At 38.9% G+C, this 17,925-nt stretch overlaps 1 protein-coding gene across 2 annotated transcripts in view; it reads right to left on the bottom strand.

The window, feature by feature from the left end:
• acana (aggrecan a) overlaps nt 1–17,925 on the bottom strand; it is a 904,300-nt gene that overhangs the window by 328,142 nt on the left and 558,233 nt on the right. The gene's annotated exons all lie outside the window — the stretch shown is intronic.

The raw sequence follows: 17,925 nt of genomic DNA, 5'->3' as shown, positions 1-17,925 counted from the left end.
AAGGAGGGGGGGAGGAAAAGAGAAGCGGCACAAAGCTCAAAACAGGGACAATGTAACTAATGAAATTCAATTCTGCTGTTCATCAGAGCGACTGCAGCGGGAAGCAGGAGCTGGGACAGAGAGATGCCAGCATGGGGGGTGGTAAGGGGGGTGTCCCAGAATTCTGAGTATACCTTTGTGAAACCTGTCTCTAGTCCTCTGTCATCCTGTCAGAACACGGCGATTAATGCTGGGCTTTTATGCAAAAGGCAGCGTTAGTCAAAAGCAACCGCGAGCTGCAATGTGACAAACGGATGACTCATGGAGGTAAACAGGCAGGGTGGATAAACAACAGCCAATGGAGAGAGAGAGAGAGAGAGAGAGAGAGAGAGAGAGAGAGAGAGAAAGCCGGAGACACAGAATAAAGAGAGAGAGAGAGAGAGAGAGGGAGAGAGAGAGATGAGGAATTTGGCCGAATGGGTTGAGTCTGCTTAGCCAATCGCAATAGTGAACTGCAAGGTCAGTCTTTGGGGGATTCGCCCTGCGGGATATAATCAGGTGTAAATCCTTGTAAGTCCCCACACCATTATACTAAACAATAAGCGCGAGGTGGTGGCACGGCAGGTAGGGAGAGTGAGATTACAGGGAGGGGGGGGATAATCAAATGCAGATTTGATGGGGGTGGAAGTGAAGGCTGATGTGGAGCACGAGGCGCAGGGGTTGTTAAGCAGCACAAACAGACTGAAGAGGTGCCTCGATATTCCTGTCAGTGAGAGGGCAGAGGAGGAAGACGGAGAGCGACGGAACCATGCGTGTGAGGGATTTATCTCGGGCACGGTGCAACTAGATCAAGCCACAATGTGGGAGAGTGTGTGTGATCCACTGTGGATCTGTCCTAGACATTGTGTTAATCTTCCAATGGAACACCAACGCAGAGCTGGCAATGGTGTGACTTATTAAATGAGCTGTTGTGTGGTATATGGCACAAGTCATGTTTTTTGATAGAATTAGCACTACATGTTATAGAACAGTGCATTACAGAATTGGCAATTGGCAAGTGACACTATGAAATAATATTTGCTGCATATATTCTCTGAACAAGCTGATTTTAAGGCAGACAGACATTCTGCAGAAGCATTATGACTTTGTGGGTGCGATGCAGAGAGTGGCAAGCAAACATAAATTCTTAAGGAGATCTAATGGTGTAAGTAGAAGTAAACTTTCCATCTCCACTTCACTTTGCTTTTTTACTAAATTGCCTGCTTTGACCTGGCAAGACATGCTCATGGTTTTAAGAGGCCATGAATATTTCCTGTGTTGATGTGATTTCTGGAAATAGGAAGTTTAAGCTGGTCCTATTGGATAGTCTCGGAAACAAGATTTCAAGTGATATTACAGTTGTAATTCTCCTCCTAAAGAGCTTCTGAGTGTACATGTTTCTTAACATTTCAACCCAGGCTCATTCTGAAAACGTACCTCTATATTAATTTCTGGAGAGTGCCAAATATGTCCCAGGAGCTACATTTTTTGCAGTTTTTTTTTTTTCACAAATCCATCAGAGGCCGTTGTGTACGCTTTTTGAGATCTTAAATTTCTCTTGCAAGTGCCATTCGCACCTGCTGTTCTCGTGTAAATCCACCAGAGGCGGCTGTAGACTGACTGTTTGACTGTCTGAATAACTGACTGACCGATCAACTAACCTGTCCATCCACTTCCCTCAACTCAATCATTAATTTTCAAAGGCAATTCAGAAAAAGAAAAGCCCTTGTCTGATTTTACCACATTCTCACCGTTATTCAATTGTTTATTTTATTTTTTGGCTTTCGTTTTACCTGCTTTATGGAACCGCTCTTCATCGGACTCACACTCCATCATTGTGGTCAACTCCTCTCTGCATCTCAACTGTCCATATAGAGGTAAGCATTCAACTGGTAAGTGCGAAAAAGGAGCGGCATCATACCACCCCATATCATTCATTTTAAAGATGAAACGCAGCCATACGTAGCTCTGGCAACATAATGATCTCCAGAAATGTATCTAGGGCCACGTTTTCAGAATGAGCCTATGTTGTTAAATTTTATACTTTCATTTATTTATTGATGTATTTATTTTGCTGGTCACACTGGTAAGGAGAGGTCACACCTGCTTTTGAACTATTTTCACTTCAATCCTAACTAAACATATCTGAGACGGCCAATCAAAGTCTTCAGCATTACTAGACCTTCTTTTTAAAGGGCACACACCTATGCCCAGCTCCCTTCATTTTTCACCCTTCAAAATGAGAGCTCAAAATTTGTGTAGGTGACCAAAAATCAGTTCCTTGGATCACTTATTTTGCCACAAATAGCCAATAATCAAGTAGGTGTCATATAATGAAAATCTGGAAATAGGCACAGCTGAATAATACAACCCAGGCCCATACTGAAAATGTACTGTAAATACATTTCTAGAGAGCGCCAAATATATCCCAGGAGCTACTTTTTTGCAGTTTTTGTTTCTGCAAATCCACCAGAGGCCACTGTGTACACTTTTTAAGATCTCAAATATTCTTGTGCCAGCTGTTCTCGTGTAAATCCACCAGAGGCTGCTGTCAACTGACTGACTGACTGACTGATCGACTGACCCACCCTCCTCCTTTCCTAAACCCAACTAACAGTGTTTTCAAAAGGACTGATTGACTCGTTCACCCACTTCTCTAAACCCAACTACAATAAAAGAATAGGGGTCCATTCCACTGTAGCGACCTCTGAAATAAAGACTAAGCTGAAGGGAAATTAATGAATGCATTATTGTATCAATGCTCACTTTAGAGACAGCATTATCAGTGCAATTTATCCTGTAACTAAAGTACTCATAAAGTGTAACTTTCAAAATTCAAAGAGCTTAAAATCCAATCTACCCTTTAAAGTGGACAGTTTTGAGCGCTACATTTTGGAATGACAGTTCAGTAAAGTGGCCATGATTGTTCTCACTACTAATTTAATTCAAATGTATCCTGTAAAGTAGCCTTGGTTTACCTCACTACCTTCCTACTGTGTCACTGACCAAGGCCTCATTTACACTAATGTGTTTTCGTTTTAAAATGCATAAGTTTTGATACGGTTACGCCATCCGTCCACACTACGACAGAGTTTTCGAGCGCCGAAAAACTGAGCGTTTTGGAAATGCTGAAGAGGCTGTTTTAATTCTAAAACGCTGCTGCTTTGTCTCTGTGTGGATGGGGGAAAATGGAGACATCTGAAAACAGAGGCGGAAAATCTGAAATCTGATTGGGGTTTTTCCTCAATATTAAGTAGCCTAACACACAGTTCAGTCCTGCATCCTCTCCTTATAAGTTCAGAATTCGCAAGTTTGTTATGGAAAACAGACTCCCGAGGACATGGGTAAATCTTCAAAGGGAACAGTGCGCTTTATAACCGCATTTACATCACCCTGGCTACGTTGCTTCACTTTCTCAACAATAAAATGAAAACATGATTTAAGGAACTGCTTATTTTCATTTTGATATTAGCAACTTAACAGACATGATTATAAGCGTCATCTTCACTGCATGCGTATTCATAACCAAATGGAGCCTATAACAACTGCTTCCTTTAATTTTCAGTGAAAATACGAAACATAGCCTCTCTTTTGCTGAATATCAGTTTTAAAAATCGATAATGGCCATTATGACACTTTAACGTACAAAAAGTTTATACATTATAGGAAATAAAGGCAAGCAATCAGTCAATATACAACATGTACGTGGTTACATTAATTATTAACTTTAATTAATACATTAATTAATATTTATCTTTGCGCTTAGCCAAAACATGTTACCTGAGAACAAGTAATAGATTCAAAAGACCAAAGGCTGTTGTGATGCGCTTGATTGTTTAAAATGCGTGCGCGCTCCTTTTTTCTTGCGTGAAATTGTGACTGGAAACGCAACTATAGCCACAGTGGCTGGTCAGGCCCTGATTATTATTATTATTATTATTATTATTACAGTGAAATAATTCATTAAACATGACGGGGCCAGGCGATCTTGTGCCTCGCACTGTAACGCCGCGGCTCCACCCACTCCAGTCATACAGGTTTGGTTTTTAGCAGTGGTGTGGAAGAAGCCTCCACTCTTTCTGTAACAAGCTACAAGGCGTTTATCTAATGAACTTAATCTTACTTATCAAACAAAACATTGATCGCTAGCTTTTTCTTAATGGTATTAAAGTAGTAGAAGATAGCCTCAGGTGGATATAGCGTTTTGCAAAATTAAAAAAAATAAACAAATAAATTATGTTATGTTTTGTTGTGTTGTGCACATTCTGGCCAAAACTAACTCAGAATCTTGTTGTTATTAATCAATCTTTGTAGATACTATTCCATATATTCCATTTATTTATGATGTATTTTTTAAGCAATTTAAGATGTTTGACAATGTTAAGATAAAAATGTTGCATTATTGCATGGTTTTTGACTTATTTCTAAACTATTTATGGGCATAAAGTTAAATAAAAAATATTGTGTTCCTGGCCTTCACTGAGCCCAAGTAATAGTTTATTGTAAAAATTGTGAATCAACTTGACTGATGATGTCTTAAATAATATTCTTAAATAACCAACATTTCTCAAAATGGATATATCTTGTTTTGCAACGAAACTCTGCAGAAGCCATTACTAATTCACCAACATCACTTTAGAGCTAGTGTTTGAATGATTCTCTAGTGTAATGTCTAAAGTGATAACAAAACAGGTGATTTTGCTGACATTTTAAGATAAAAGTCTAAACAGCTATTTCTCTGTTGCAATTGGGAGATCACAATAATTAACCCCGAAAAAGCCAAAGCGAAGCAAACACTACCAGAAACACTTGACTGATTACTATGGCATAAATACACTGAGACACTGAGAAATATTGATAAATAAAATAAATAAATAAGTTCCCAAAGCTTGGCCTTTACTGCAGAGCCACTCTATATATATAGGGTGAAGAAGGTTGCTGGGTCACTGGTTTGATCCTCAGCTCAGTTGGCGTTTCTGTGTGGAGTTTGCATGTTCTCCCTGCATTAGCGTGGGTTTCCTCCGGGTGCTCCCAAAGACATGAGGTACAGGTGAATTGGGTAGGCTAAACTGTACGTAGTGTATTAGTGTGTGTAAATGAGTGTGTGTGGATATTTCCAAGAGGTGGGTTGTGGCTGGAAGGGCATCAGCTGCGTAAAAAAAAAAACTGGATAAGTTGGCGGTTCATTTTGCTGTGGCGACCCCAGATTAATAAAGGGACTAAGCTGACAAGAAATTGAATTATATCAGTCACTGCTTGAATGTCAAACTGTCCTATGTCAAAATGGCCTCTGCTGCACTACTGACATACATAATGTCATTCAACTGATTTCTGTTCCATGAATTATTTAAAAGAGAGTGACACTGAGAAATATTGCTAAATAAAATAAATAAATAAGTTCCCAAAGCTTTGGCCTTTACTGCAGAGCCACTCTGTTGTCCATTGAAGGGCACCTAGGTTACCCCTTTTTTCAGATTTAATATAAGTCTTTTGCGTCTCTAGAATGTGTATATAAAGTTTCAGCTCAAAACACCCATCAGATTTTTCATTATACCTTTTACAAGATGCTGTTTTATACTGATTTCCAGCAGGGGGTGGTTTTGTTGTACTGCGCCTTTAAGGCGAGTTCCCTGCCTACTGTTTCTACGTTCCTTTCCGCGTGCTTTAATCTCCTCCCTCGGCTGCGTGAGACAACAGACAGACTTAAAGGAAGAAGGTCTCACGTAGCGTTTGTGAGATACGACAGTAAGAACTAACCTTTACTAATCAGTATTGTGAAGTTGCATTGATGAGTCACACACAATATCGATACAAAGTTCACGCGCGCGCGCGCACACACACACATACACATACACATGCACACCGCAGCTGATACAAACACACACACACACACACACACACACACACAGGCAGGCAGACAGACAGAGCGCGCTTAGCTTAGCACTGTTTTTGCACTCAAATGTGACAGAATACAGGCTAACCTTCAGTGCTGTGTGGATATCTGTTATGCTAGTGTACAAAATAAACCTGATTTAACTTCCACAAACTGGGATTGAAGCATCTTCTTTTATAATTGTTCTGACACGCAGCTGTGCTGATGAAGTAAAGCTGAAGTAAATCGCTGTAATTAATTACACACGTGCACTGTTTTAAAGCACTTTAAACATGTAAAACTTACTCTTAATCACATTTGATGATGATTGCTGATCCTAGCGAACAGAACAGACCTATTATTCCCGGTTGCTTTGCGTATGTCTGCCTGGTCTTGTTGACATATACACGTGACTACCGGAACATGTTAATGCGCGCAGCTGTCAATCAACTCGGTGGGCGGGGGGACTGCACTCCTACGTAAAGTTGCGGTCGGTCTGAAAACCGCTGTAATTGGTCCACCGTTTTTATGTTGTTAAATTGAAAAAAAAAAAGACTGGGTGTGTTTATATCACCCCAAATATGATGGTCTATACACTATATTTACACATATGTTTGTCCAAATAGCTTGAAAAGTAGATTTTTCACCATAGGTGCCCTTTAAAATGCTATATGACATCACAGTTGTGTCATGAATGCCTTAAAATGTCAACAGAGATTGTGTTTCTCTGAAAAGCAATGCTACAGCCGGTAATGTTACGCTTGTGCGCTTTTGGAATTTTCATTTAAGTTTCGGTCTGTGTGATCCCACCCACTGCCCAATAGTATTTACACAATCTGGGTTGCTAGTTGGCATAAAATCCATAATTGAGAGTCCAGAGTAGCAGCCAGAAGACAAATGAACTGGGTCAGAGATTCTACAAACATCAGTTTGAGAGTAACTCATGGATGGGTCCAATGTGCACACACCCAGCCATGGGTTATTTTAATGTTTGGGTTGTTTATTAAGCACATTAAAATTTTAACCGTCATGAATCGTTTAATGTTTCCAGATTAATACTGTAAAAATACACAACACAATAACTGTGTAATACATTGTATAGACAGAGACCATTGTCATTTGCTCTTTTTCTTGTTGGCACTGTCAATCTGGCAACCCTTGTCACTCAATATATTGATTTCATACTGCTGTACACAGTTTAAACCTTGAATACCAAAACTATCTACAGTAACTTTAAAGATGTTAGCTAGTGTCTTTAAAAGCAAAGTCAAAAGCACACTTGAAATTTCCAGATGCTTTGGAGCATGTCAGACATAAACTGTAGAGTGAAACTTTAAAGTTAAGCATTTATTTGTCAGAACTTGTAAAATATTCAGCATTGACCTCAGATCTTTAATAATATACAATTTGATGTTTAATTGTTTGAGGATTTTCATTAATTTAGAGCTTATTTAAGTTGTCCTGTGCTGCAACAGTGATTACCTGAACTCGTGTTAGAATTCAGAGGCAGAGCGTTGAGAATTTATATTTATTTTATTTAGCAATATTTCTCAGTGTCCCTCTCTTTTAAATAATTCAGGGAACAGAAATCAGATGAATGATATTATGGATGTCAGTAGTGCAGCAGAGGCCATTTTGACATAGGACATTTTGACATTTAAGGAATAAGCTCATTCTCCCGAGAGTCCCTGGAATGCTGTAAACCCTGCAAATGGGTAATAAGAACAAAAAAAGTCCTGCAGCTGAAAATGTCCTGAAGTATTCACACCTGACAGTGACAGTGATGGAAGAAAATGGGCTTACTTTGGGGGATGTGGTCGATACAGATGTGCTTCAAAGGGAAACGCCATCTTCCTCACTGCTCTCCCAATTGTCTCCTGAACCTCTCAGGAAGGGACACACAACCACAGGTGGCAAATGACTACATCAAAGTGTGGCTTTAATCAAACTTGGCTTTTTGATCCTGCCATTTATTTTAATGAGTCTTGGCTGAAGAAAAGGAAATCAATTTCTCTCCTCCTTGATGTCTCCAAGAAACCGTCTTCATGATGCTTGTGGGTTCATTTTGGGCACATTTGTTCTATTTTGCATGCACTCCGAAGAATTCCTATTTTCCGAGCAGCCGTTCCATGCTTTGGGGCAATCTAATTTTAAAATACATAATGCTTGGGGTGTATGTAATACCCAGCGCCATCATAAAACAAATCTACTCTGTCTACAGGGGCATCAGGTGATGACAAGCATATGAAAACATTATGCATGCTATTTTTAGCTTTTCTCGAATCAGAAACATGAATTCACAGTACAATGAAGACCCATTTTAGAACATAATATATTAACCAGCTTACAGCAAGTCGGTATTTGTGTCATCAGTGCTAGACGCACAGCACGGTTCTATCAGTACCTGAAGATGTGAAAGCACATACATTTACGGTGTGTGCCAGCTAAATAGGTGCATAAATAAAGTGTTTTCCCTTGTGACTTTTACAAGTGGAACATGCCATTTGGGATCATTATATTTCTGGTTAATAAAAAAATGGCTTGGAAAGTTTCAATCCATTAAAACTTAAAAGTTATCACCATGAACTAAAAACAAACTTTAGAATAGATGAATGTTTACTACTGTGTATAGTTATGTCATGTTTGTTCCTAGTACATTAAAGCTGGGAGCATTGCACTTACAATAAGGGAATGACTTCGGATGTGGTACAGAGTTAGTTGTTGTCTTAGAAATAATTATATTGATTTCATATTATACATATTATTTACATTACGCTATTAGTGTATTATAACCTCTTGTCACCCAGTGATAAGCACAGTTATTCGTCAAAATTAACGTTAAAGTGAGCGGCGTTCGTCCGACAGGTTCATTTGCGATAGCACCCTCAATGGATATTGGATAAGATGAAATGGCCAAGCATCCAGTCCAAATATACAACTATCTCATCAAAACTCCAAGTGATTTAACAAGAGAACTTAAAGGCCTACAAGTCTTTGGATGCCAACGGTTTTGTTCTGCGTGGTCATGTTCAAAACATAATGTTACATGTTTAACAGATGCAAAACTTTGTAGTGCTAAAAACTGAGGTTCTGCTTAGCCAAAGACAAGGAAAGAAGACGAAGCTATATAGGCCTGGGCAATCATCAACAAGCAAAACAACTGCATTCTGACAGCAAACGGCACCTGTATGGTAGGGTATGTGAACTTACACCTTTACATTTCATTTTAAGCATTCAGTTTCTGCAATTTAATTCTCCATATTTAACAGTTTTTGCTGGAATAATTGCTGCAATCAAAAACAAGTAATGTGTATGATTCAGCATAGCGTGAACTTACCTGATATGAAATGAGTCCAGCATTTTTATTTAGGTCGTCACTCCATTCAGCTCCCTTTTAGCCAAAGACGTCTGCGGTTGGGATTAAAAGCAGAGTGGTGTGTGGTAAAAGTTAAGTTTTCTATTTTTTTTATTTACCTTTCTACTGCACAACACGACATGTTTGCTATTGCAACCGGTCTTTTCTTGCAAAGGGGGACCCATGTGACATCATTTGTGATGTAGGTTGGTAATTCATTTATAGCTTTAGCATACAGTTTTAAAATAATCAAGCAGTTTCATCAAATAATTGCAGTAGAACCAACCAAAGGCAACCTACAGTAAGACCATTCGTAATTTACAATATAGTGGACTCAAATGTCCTTTCAGTGTTGCCATAATCTGACATTTCACACATCAAACAATGTGTTCATAAGTTCTCATAGCCCAGATTTATTTCTTTTAGACTGTTTTCACACCTGCTTTATTTAGTTCGATTGAATTACACTAGAGTTCTTTTTCCCTCTTGGTGCGGTTTATTTGGACAGGTGTTAATGTCACACTCGAGTGTGCACAAAAAGCAGACCAAAAAAGCATACGAGACCTACTTGAAGAGGTGGCCTTGGTACGCTTTCAAACGAACCCTGAAGAGGTTAGTTTGTGGTGAAAACATGATCCAAACCCAATCGCAACAAGTACTGTGCCTTTTTGGACTAATCCAGCTGCCGTAGTCTGATGTGCTGTGCATTAAGGGATGTGGAGGAAAAATATTTGATGATAGTGCTTTACCATTCGAGAGTGAGAGAGGGAAAAACATTACCTGATGGATTGTTGGTAATATTTCCGGAAGATGACCATGTTGCAGTTTAGCTAAATTAATTCACGCCTCCTTCTAAAGTGATTTGCGATGCACCTTCGTTTGCGATGCATTATAACATTGTTATCCAGCCTTAGCCGTGCTTCATTGTCAAAATGTATCGTTTGTCTAAACTGATGTATACAAACTATATAGTATACTATGACCAGGGACACAATCAGCCAGCACAGTCGACCATCCCTAGTAAAAAGCAACATTTAGTGTCTGCCGGTTTGTTTACTTGTGGGAGCTCCATTGGCATTTTCCCGCACATTAATTCTCACCAATCGAGAAGCAGTTTAGGAAATATGTTCAATAACATCTGGCCAATAAGTGTTGTGGGTTTTGTCACATGACTGCATTTGCTTATTTTCAACTGGTTCGGACCAAAGCAATCAGTGTGGTGTGAAAAGGACACAAAAACAGCAGAGAAATGCTACAATGTATCATTTGTTGTCCTTGGTCAAGACCAAGTGAACCGAACCACAGATGTGAAAGCACCCTTAAAGGGCCATGACACCCCCCACTTTCGGTTAAAGTCTACTTCAGAATTTTTTCAAAAGATGCATGATTAATGGCCGTGGAGCTCCGCGAGCATAGGGCAGGAGTGGGCGTAGCCAGCAGGGGAGAACGTGAGCGAACAACTGTTGTTGTCAGTTAGCTCACAAAATGAGACAAACCGTGAGGAGAAGCATGGGTTTATAGTTTACAAAGTTAAAATGCAAAGAAATGAACAGTAATTTAATGCCCTGCTACATTTGTTATTCGTAATTTCATATACACATAACCAAAATTTATATCATTATAAAGATAAGTCTGTTCATGTAAACACTATAAATAAGGACTTCTCCCTCAATCCCCGTATCCAGCAGACTCAGTGCAGCAGGTCTCCTGACCTGTCTATTTTAACCATTAGCCCTGCTGGTAATCTGGAGGATTTAGGCAAACACAGCAGCACGGCGATGTGTCTGAATGTGAACAAACTCCTGATAAAAGACAGCGTCCACCATTCTCTAATTCTCGTGCTGCTCTCCCGACAAAAATGCTAGCAGCACACACACAGCTTTGCTGTATGATCGGCCCTGACAAGATCGCGGGGGAAAACATGCAACAAACCCCGCGGATCATGGAAACAAACGCATATGAGCCTTCATGAACGGCTAAATACTGCGCCGTGGTTTTCGTGTCTCTCAGCTCGGGCTTGACACTGGCAGGTCTGGCAGGTCTCATGAATAATTAAGCAGCCGGCTCTTCTCATAGGATAAGAAAACTCCGCTATGAATAATAATGAGAAACCGACGCGTCATCATTGCACTTGCAGTATTGCGCTACGTAGCCGATTTTGATCCCGCCCCAAAAATCTATTTAAACCCGGAAGCTGAAATTAGCTGACAAAAGCTCAAAATTATCCAGTTTTCCCCACAATTAAAGCTGACAGGTGCTAACATTGTCTTAACTGATGCTCAACACACACACATCTGTTAATATAAAAAAAAAGTTATCCGGGGTGTCCTGAACCTTTAAAGAAAACAAAAGAAGCACAATTTTGTTCTCATGTAATGATGAAAATTGCTGTTTAATATAGTCCACTTTCCAAGTATGAACAAATGCATTGGTGTACAACAGGTGTATGGTGAAACAGGAGTTTCAGGTTCAGGTACAGTTTCCAGGAGTGGTAAAACATGGCTGCAGGTATGGCAGGCTCCATGTACATGTTGAAATTAAAAGTGCTTTCACTAACCTTTTTGGTCCGCACCCAGATTCGTTTGACGTCAGAGTATGGTACATTTAGCTAGGGTGAATGATGACTTTTGAACTTGGGTGCGCACCCACAAACTGTACCCGAGTCCGCCTGAAAAAGGTGGTCTGGGGTACAGTTCGTGCAGACTCTGGTATGGTTCACTTCTGATATGAATGCAGTTGTACCAGAAAACGAAAGTAAACCACTACCTGTACAACAAACTTTAATTTCATAATGTTCATTCATATTTGTCTGTGTATCACCTATCTTGGCGACAAACAGGATTGACCCAGTGCAAACAGTGATAATGTCTGCTTGCCTCCACCAAAAAAGGACTTCTGCAGACATTGCATGATGTACTGAACTTTTTTTATATATATTTTTTTTGCACCAAATAGATGCAAGTGGCTCTGTATTTTGATTTTGGTAACCATGATATGCGGACATCTCCTTTTACTGCTTTGCTTTCATGGTCATTCCCTAGCAACAGCTGTACACAAAACAGTAACTTGATGATGCAAGCGTACCAGGGTTCAGAAATAAAAAAGATGGTGTGAACACAAACCAGCCGAGAACGTGGCAAGGGGGGCAATCAAATCAAGTGTGAAAGCACCCTAAATGGAAAGCAGACCAAATGGACTAACAAACGAACCAACAAATAAACTATTCTCAGACCACCACTTTTTATGGTTACTGAAATTACCTGGTGTGTCTACATAAACATGCTGAAAAAGCACTCTAAAAGCAGTTGATTAATCAGGCTGTTAGCCTTTCATACACCAGGTGCAGTCCAGCACCATGCAAGACTCAAGTGTTCTTTGCAAATTTTAGCCCAGCAGTTTTCATTTTCACATCCTACACCATATTAAATAGCAAATGCATTTGCACCCATTTGTGGGCCTGTGGGCATGCTGGTCTGAAAACCAGGTGTGTTTAGGCACATTGCTATTTTGAGTCAACTGAAATAGACTGTGCAACCAAATGAAACCTGGTCTGAAGTCAATAGCATCTATTTTATTATTTAAAGAGCATGTTAGTAATATACACCTATAGGCAGGTGTACAATGTGTGTACACATCACTTATATCAGCAGCACACAAACATGCCAAATATTAAAAATGTACAAGTGTACAGTGTATACTATTGCATGTGTTTATCTAGTAGATGGTCCACGCTGGAGAAGTGTTCTGCTTTTGCTAAAGCAAATTCCGCCATGCAAATACCGACTCTGTAATAGGTTTTAAATGAAATAGAAGTTGATAGTCTGATTGGTATATATGGCATGTTACCCCTAAAACACCCCCATTATTTCAAGTATAGGAACAGCAAACCTTTAAGACCATTCACCGACCATTTTACTATTAAAAGTGGGTTTGGAAAGACTAAGACCTAATCTCAATTCTATTTTTGTACCCCTACCCCTTCCCTTGAAACAAAATGTTTTCCAAATTTACCCCTAAGAAATGGGACAGCACTACAACACATGCACACATTATCATATGTCATCACAATCTCTAACTTTATATGAGATTGACAATGGAGACTGCTGTAGTTATTCCAGTTTCATTATTGTTTTGGTATTTATCTTCAGAAAAACACTGAAGTAAATAGTATTATGTTAGCATAACAATATAATGTGGCAATAAGCTCGTAACTGTACTGTTCATTTACACCACGGTCATATTTATAAGGGGTGATAATTGGGATTGGGCCTTGGGATTGGACCTCAGACTAGCGTTAGCCTAAATTAAAAGTGTTTCGAAAACTGTGTGTATTGTATATTAAATATAATGCATTAAAGGGAATGTATGATGCTCACTTTGCCCAATCTCATATTAATCTTATACCTATACCTACAGTATACAATAGTAGAGTATAGAGTACCTATTCAGAAGTACTGCATCCATCTTTTCACGTAGCTTTAGCTTATCGACTGACTGCATCTTGTGATATTTATGTAAATAAAAAAAGGGGGGGGGGGCTGTTATTGTAGCTCTTAGAGTACAATCATGGCAGTGCGATCAATCTAGGTTGGTCCCTGGAGCGTAAGATCACACTGGTGTGATTAAAGTACATTGCTGATTAGCTGCTAAATTTAAATCAATCAGCCAAACAAACAACCAACAAACCAACCATCCAATCAATTGATGCTTTACAAAATAGTCCCATGTACCATGTGTCACAATTAAAGTGTTCTGAGGTACAGTATGCAATAGGGTTCAAACCAGACAATAGCCCGAAGTCCTAGTACACATTTTTGTATTTGTGTTGTTTCAGAGTTCAATCTAACTTGCTCCCCAAAGACCTCACAGAATGAAGATTTGTATTTTGACACTGATACATGTATATATTTAATGCAGATCACCATTCACTATAGACCAGTTTGAACATTTTTACCAGGCTGAGTTATTTAAGTTATTTGACTTATAAATATATTAGCCTTAAGATTATCTTTAAAATACTACATATTCGTTATGCCTTCAAATGTACTCTCTCATGCCTAGCATTGACAATATGAATCAATAGTTTTGATCACTCTGCACTTCAGCTTCTCATCAGATTTTCTGTTCAATCAAATACTCTACAATCTAAAGCATCCATTCCACTACACTATAAATAGACTAAAGCTAAAGTTACAGCAGAAATCGATTACTTATTCACACACTGTATTTTTTTCATACAGTAAATAGCACACAGTGCACCATATAGGGGATAAACATTTGAACAGTGTAAGTAAGCTTTCCATTGGTGCGAATGAAGTCTGGTTTTCTGTTAGTGTCAAACAAACCATCTGTGAGCACACTTCGGTCCAGAGACACAATACCGCAGAGTGGATCATACAAGTTGGTGCAACTGCAGACCTCAAAACATATTGAAACCATATGGAGGAGATTTGGAGGGGAAATGGTCAGACAGACTCAGCATAAATATTATTCTGTGACTGTCATAAACTGTCAAATGGAGAGCTCAATAGCTCTGAGCAATCTGATATAAACAAAATATGCTGCTTTAAAGAAGGGAACCCAGATAGAAATCTGATACATGACAATATATGCAAATTACATATATTAACTACCTGACAAAATCTTGATCCCAGTTGTAAGAGTGCTTCAAGGTCAAGGTGCTCCAGGATTGGCCAACCCAGTCACCAAACATGAACATTATTGAGCATGTCTAGGGTAAGATGGAGGAGGAGGCATTGAAGATGAATCCAAAAAATATTGATGAACTCTGGGAGTCATGCAAGAACGCTTTCTTTGCCATTCCAGATAACTTTATTAATAGGTTATTTGAGTCATTGCAGAGATGTATGGCTGCAGTCCTCCTACCACATGAGAGTCATACACAATATTAATTATTTTTCCATTGCAACAGGACTTTATATTCTATACCAGGGATTCTCAACCGGTAGTGGGCCTCAGTGATCCCGCAGGTGGGCTGTGAGAATTTAAAGCTTAAAATTAACTTTATAATATTATACTATATTTATTGGATTTCATTATTAAACAAGTGATAGTAGTAATAGTAGTAATGACATTTCCCGTTTTCTGTGATTGAACAGGATAATTCAGAATCACTGTTAATTACAGATATAACTGTGGCTTAAATTTCCAACCGATGTGCGTCAACTGGGACTACATTCTCAGTTGTATAAAGCAAAGTCATGCAAATGTAAAGGTAACGATGATTAGAGTTATAATAACATCATGTCATCATGTTCATCATGTCTACGACTCGTACTGTTTCAGAGGTGCACAAGTCCGTTAGTTCACAATCTATGCATGCTCTCTTCGTGTGACCACTTTGTCCAAATAATGTCTTGCGAGCATTTTATAACTGACGAGCGCCCGTACAGGAGCGAGAGGGTGATGTTTCAAAAGTGAACTGCTGTTCACTGTTCCTGTCAGCGAACTCCAATAATGTCCAGCTACAAACCAAACTGCCTTCAGATTGATGTTTCAACAGATGTAGGGGTTTTTAATGTATTTTACATTTAGGGTTAGGTTGTTTATTTTAATAGATATGGATCAATAGATGAATAGAAATCAGTCTAATTCAAAGCAGCATCAGTTTTATTTTTTTTTTTTTGCCATCTCCTGTAGTCCTGTCAGGTTCCTTTACTGAAGAAAAGGCCCAATACTCTGCAGTTTCAAAGAATAACTGAAGTAAAAGAAAGCAGGAGCTTTAAACATTTATGATTATATTATATTTAAATTAAAAAAGAAAAGGATATATATATATATATATATATATATATATATATATATATATATATATATATATATATATATATATATATGCACAATGTTTTGAGTTTTTTTTATAACACAATGTCGAAAAAATAAGGGAATAATAGTAGGCAAATGAAATGTTTTGCTAATAAATAAAGCTATAAAATAAAGACAATCAATTTGGGTCTTGCTAAAATTTTCGGAGAAAAAGGTGGGCCTTAAAATGAAAAAGGTTGAGAACCCATGTTCTATACTGTACATTATTTCTGTTAAGTGACAAGACACTATTCAGATAATAGTATTTAGCTTAAAGTGCGATGTAAAGGTTTAAGTGGGCCAATTAGGCAAGTTAGAGTAATTAGGTAAATCATTGTAATAATGATCTTTAAATGGTATGTTTTGAGAAACTTGACTGAACATTGTAAAGTGCCACCAAAAACAAATTTGCATGTACAATCAGACATTTAGCCTGGTTCCATGAGTTTTGTTTTTAACCGCCCCAGTGTAGGTATTTATAAAACAGATGGATTTTTACCACACAGCAAAATTTCTCCCAACTTGTAGGGAGTTTCACAAGTCCATGAATTATTAAACACCACCTGCAGCAAATTCTGTTCTTTGGTCCAACTGTCCGAGAGTCACAAGTACTGTCCTCTCAGGCTTTATTTATGCCCATAATGAAGTTGTATGCAGTGCTGGGCTGTTCTCTGAAGGCATCATATCCCACTGGACAAACACGACAACAGTTGTTATACCCAATTGAGTCCTTGGCCAGTGAAGCATATGCCTGACAGTTTGTGGGGAGCTGTGAGCATGATCTTTCGGCCAGACGGATGATTTACTATTCAGGAGCTGGAACAAATTTAGTATGGGATCCATAAACATTTTCATGTAATCATTCAGTCAAACACCTTAAATGTCACTAAGCTAAAGATTACAAACCCCCAGTTTGCTAGTATATAAAGTGAGAGGATTAATAATTGAAACTGAGTAAAAAAAAAAACTTGTAAATAAGTAAAATGGTAAATGTCGTCTCAAACTGTCAGAAACCTTCCGGCTTGCCTGGCGGCTGTGCTCTGTTTTACATTAGAATTTAATTTCGGAAATCACAACCAAATAATCGCGCTGTCTACAAAATTACAGAACAGAAAAGAGATGCCCTAGCATATGTCACATTCAGTCATTCACATTCTGTTGGGGGGAAAACGCGAAACAACAACATGCGATCCATCAGAAATGCATTCAGCACTTCGTCATGCAGACAAACTGCTCAGGGACAAAACCAGTGAAATAGAGCTGCAGAAATCATCAGAATCATGACAGGCTGCCATTAGCCGAGACGACTCTGTCTGTTCTGTCATTATGAGTCAGGTTTGCCGCCAGCCACCTTTTGTTCCCAGGCCGCCCAGCTCTGCTGCATCAAAGGACGATGAATGACCTCATTACACACAGACTGCAATATCAGTATCACCAAACAAAGGTTGCCTCCAACATCCCGGCTTCTTACATCACTGGTAATTTATGGCTGATACAGGTAAGTGGGGCTTTTGTAGGTTTGATTTTTAAAAATCTGTTTTGTAGCTTGCAAATGTAGGACAAGATTTGGACATGTTGATCCAGAGGCAAAAACGTATATTTCAATGAAAAGTTCTGTTGCTTGAGATCAGGGCTACATCCAACCCAGGCTGGAGAGCTTCAGAGTGCCAAATACATCCCAGGAGCTACTTTTTTTGCAGTTTTTGTTTTAGCGAATTCACCAGAGCCCACTCTGTACACTTTTTGTGATTAAAATTTCTCTTACTATTGTCATTTGCACCTGCTATTCTGGTGCAAATCCACCGGAAGCCGCTGTTGACTGATTGACTGACTGACTGACTGACTGACTGACCGA

Source organism: Danio rerio, chromosome 7, assembly GCF_049306965.1.
Source record: "Danio rerio strain Tuebingen ecotype United States chromosome 7, GRCz12tu, whole genome shotgun sequence".
NCBI classification, from domain to species: domain Eukaryota; kingdom Metazoa; phylum Chordata; class Actinopteri; order Cypriniformes; family Danionidae; genus Danio; species Danio rerio.
The sequence above is the reverse complement of the archived record's forward strand: the minus strand, read 5'-3'. Positions and strand labels throughout refer to the sequence as shown.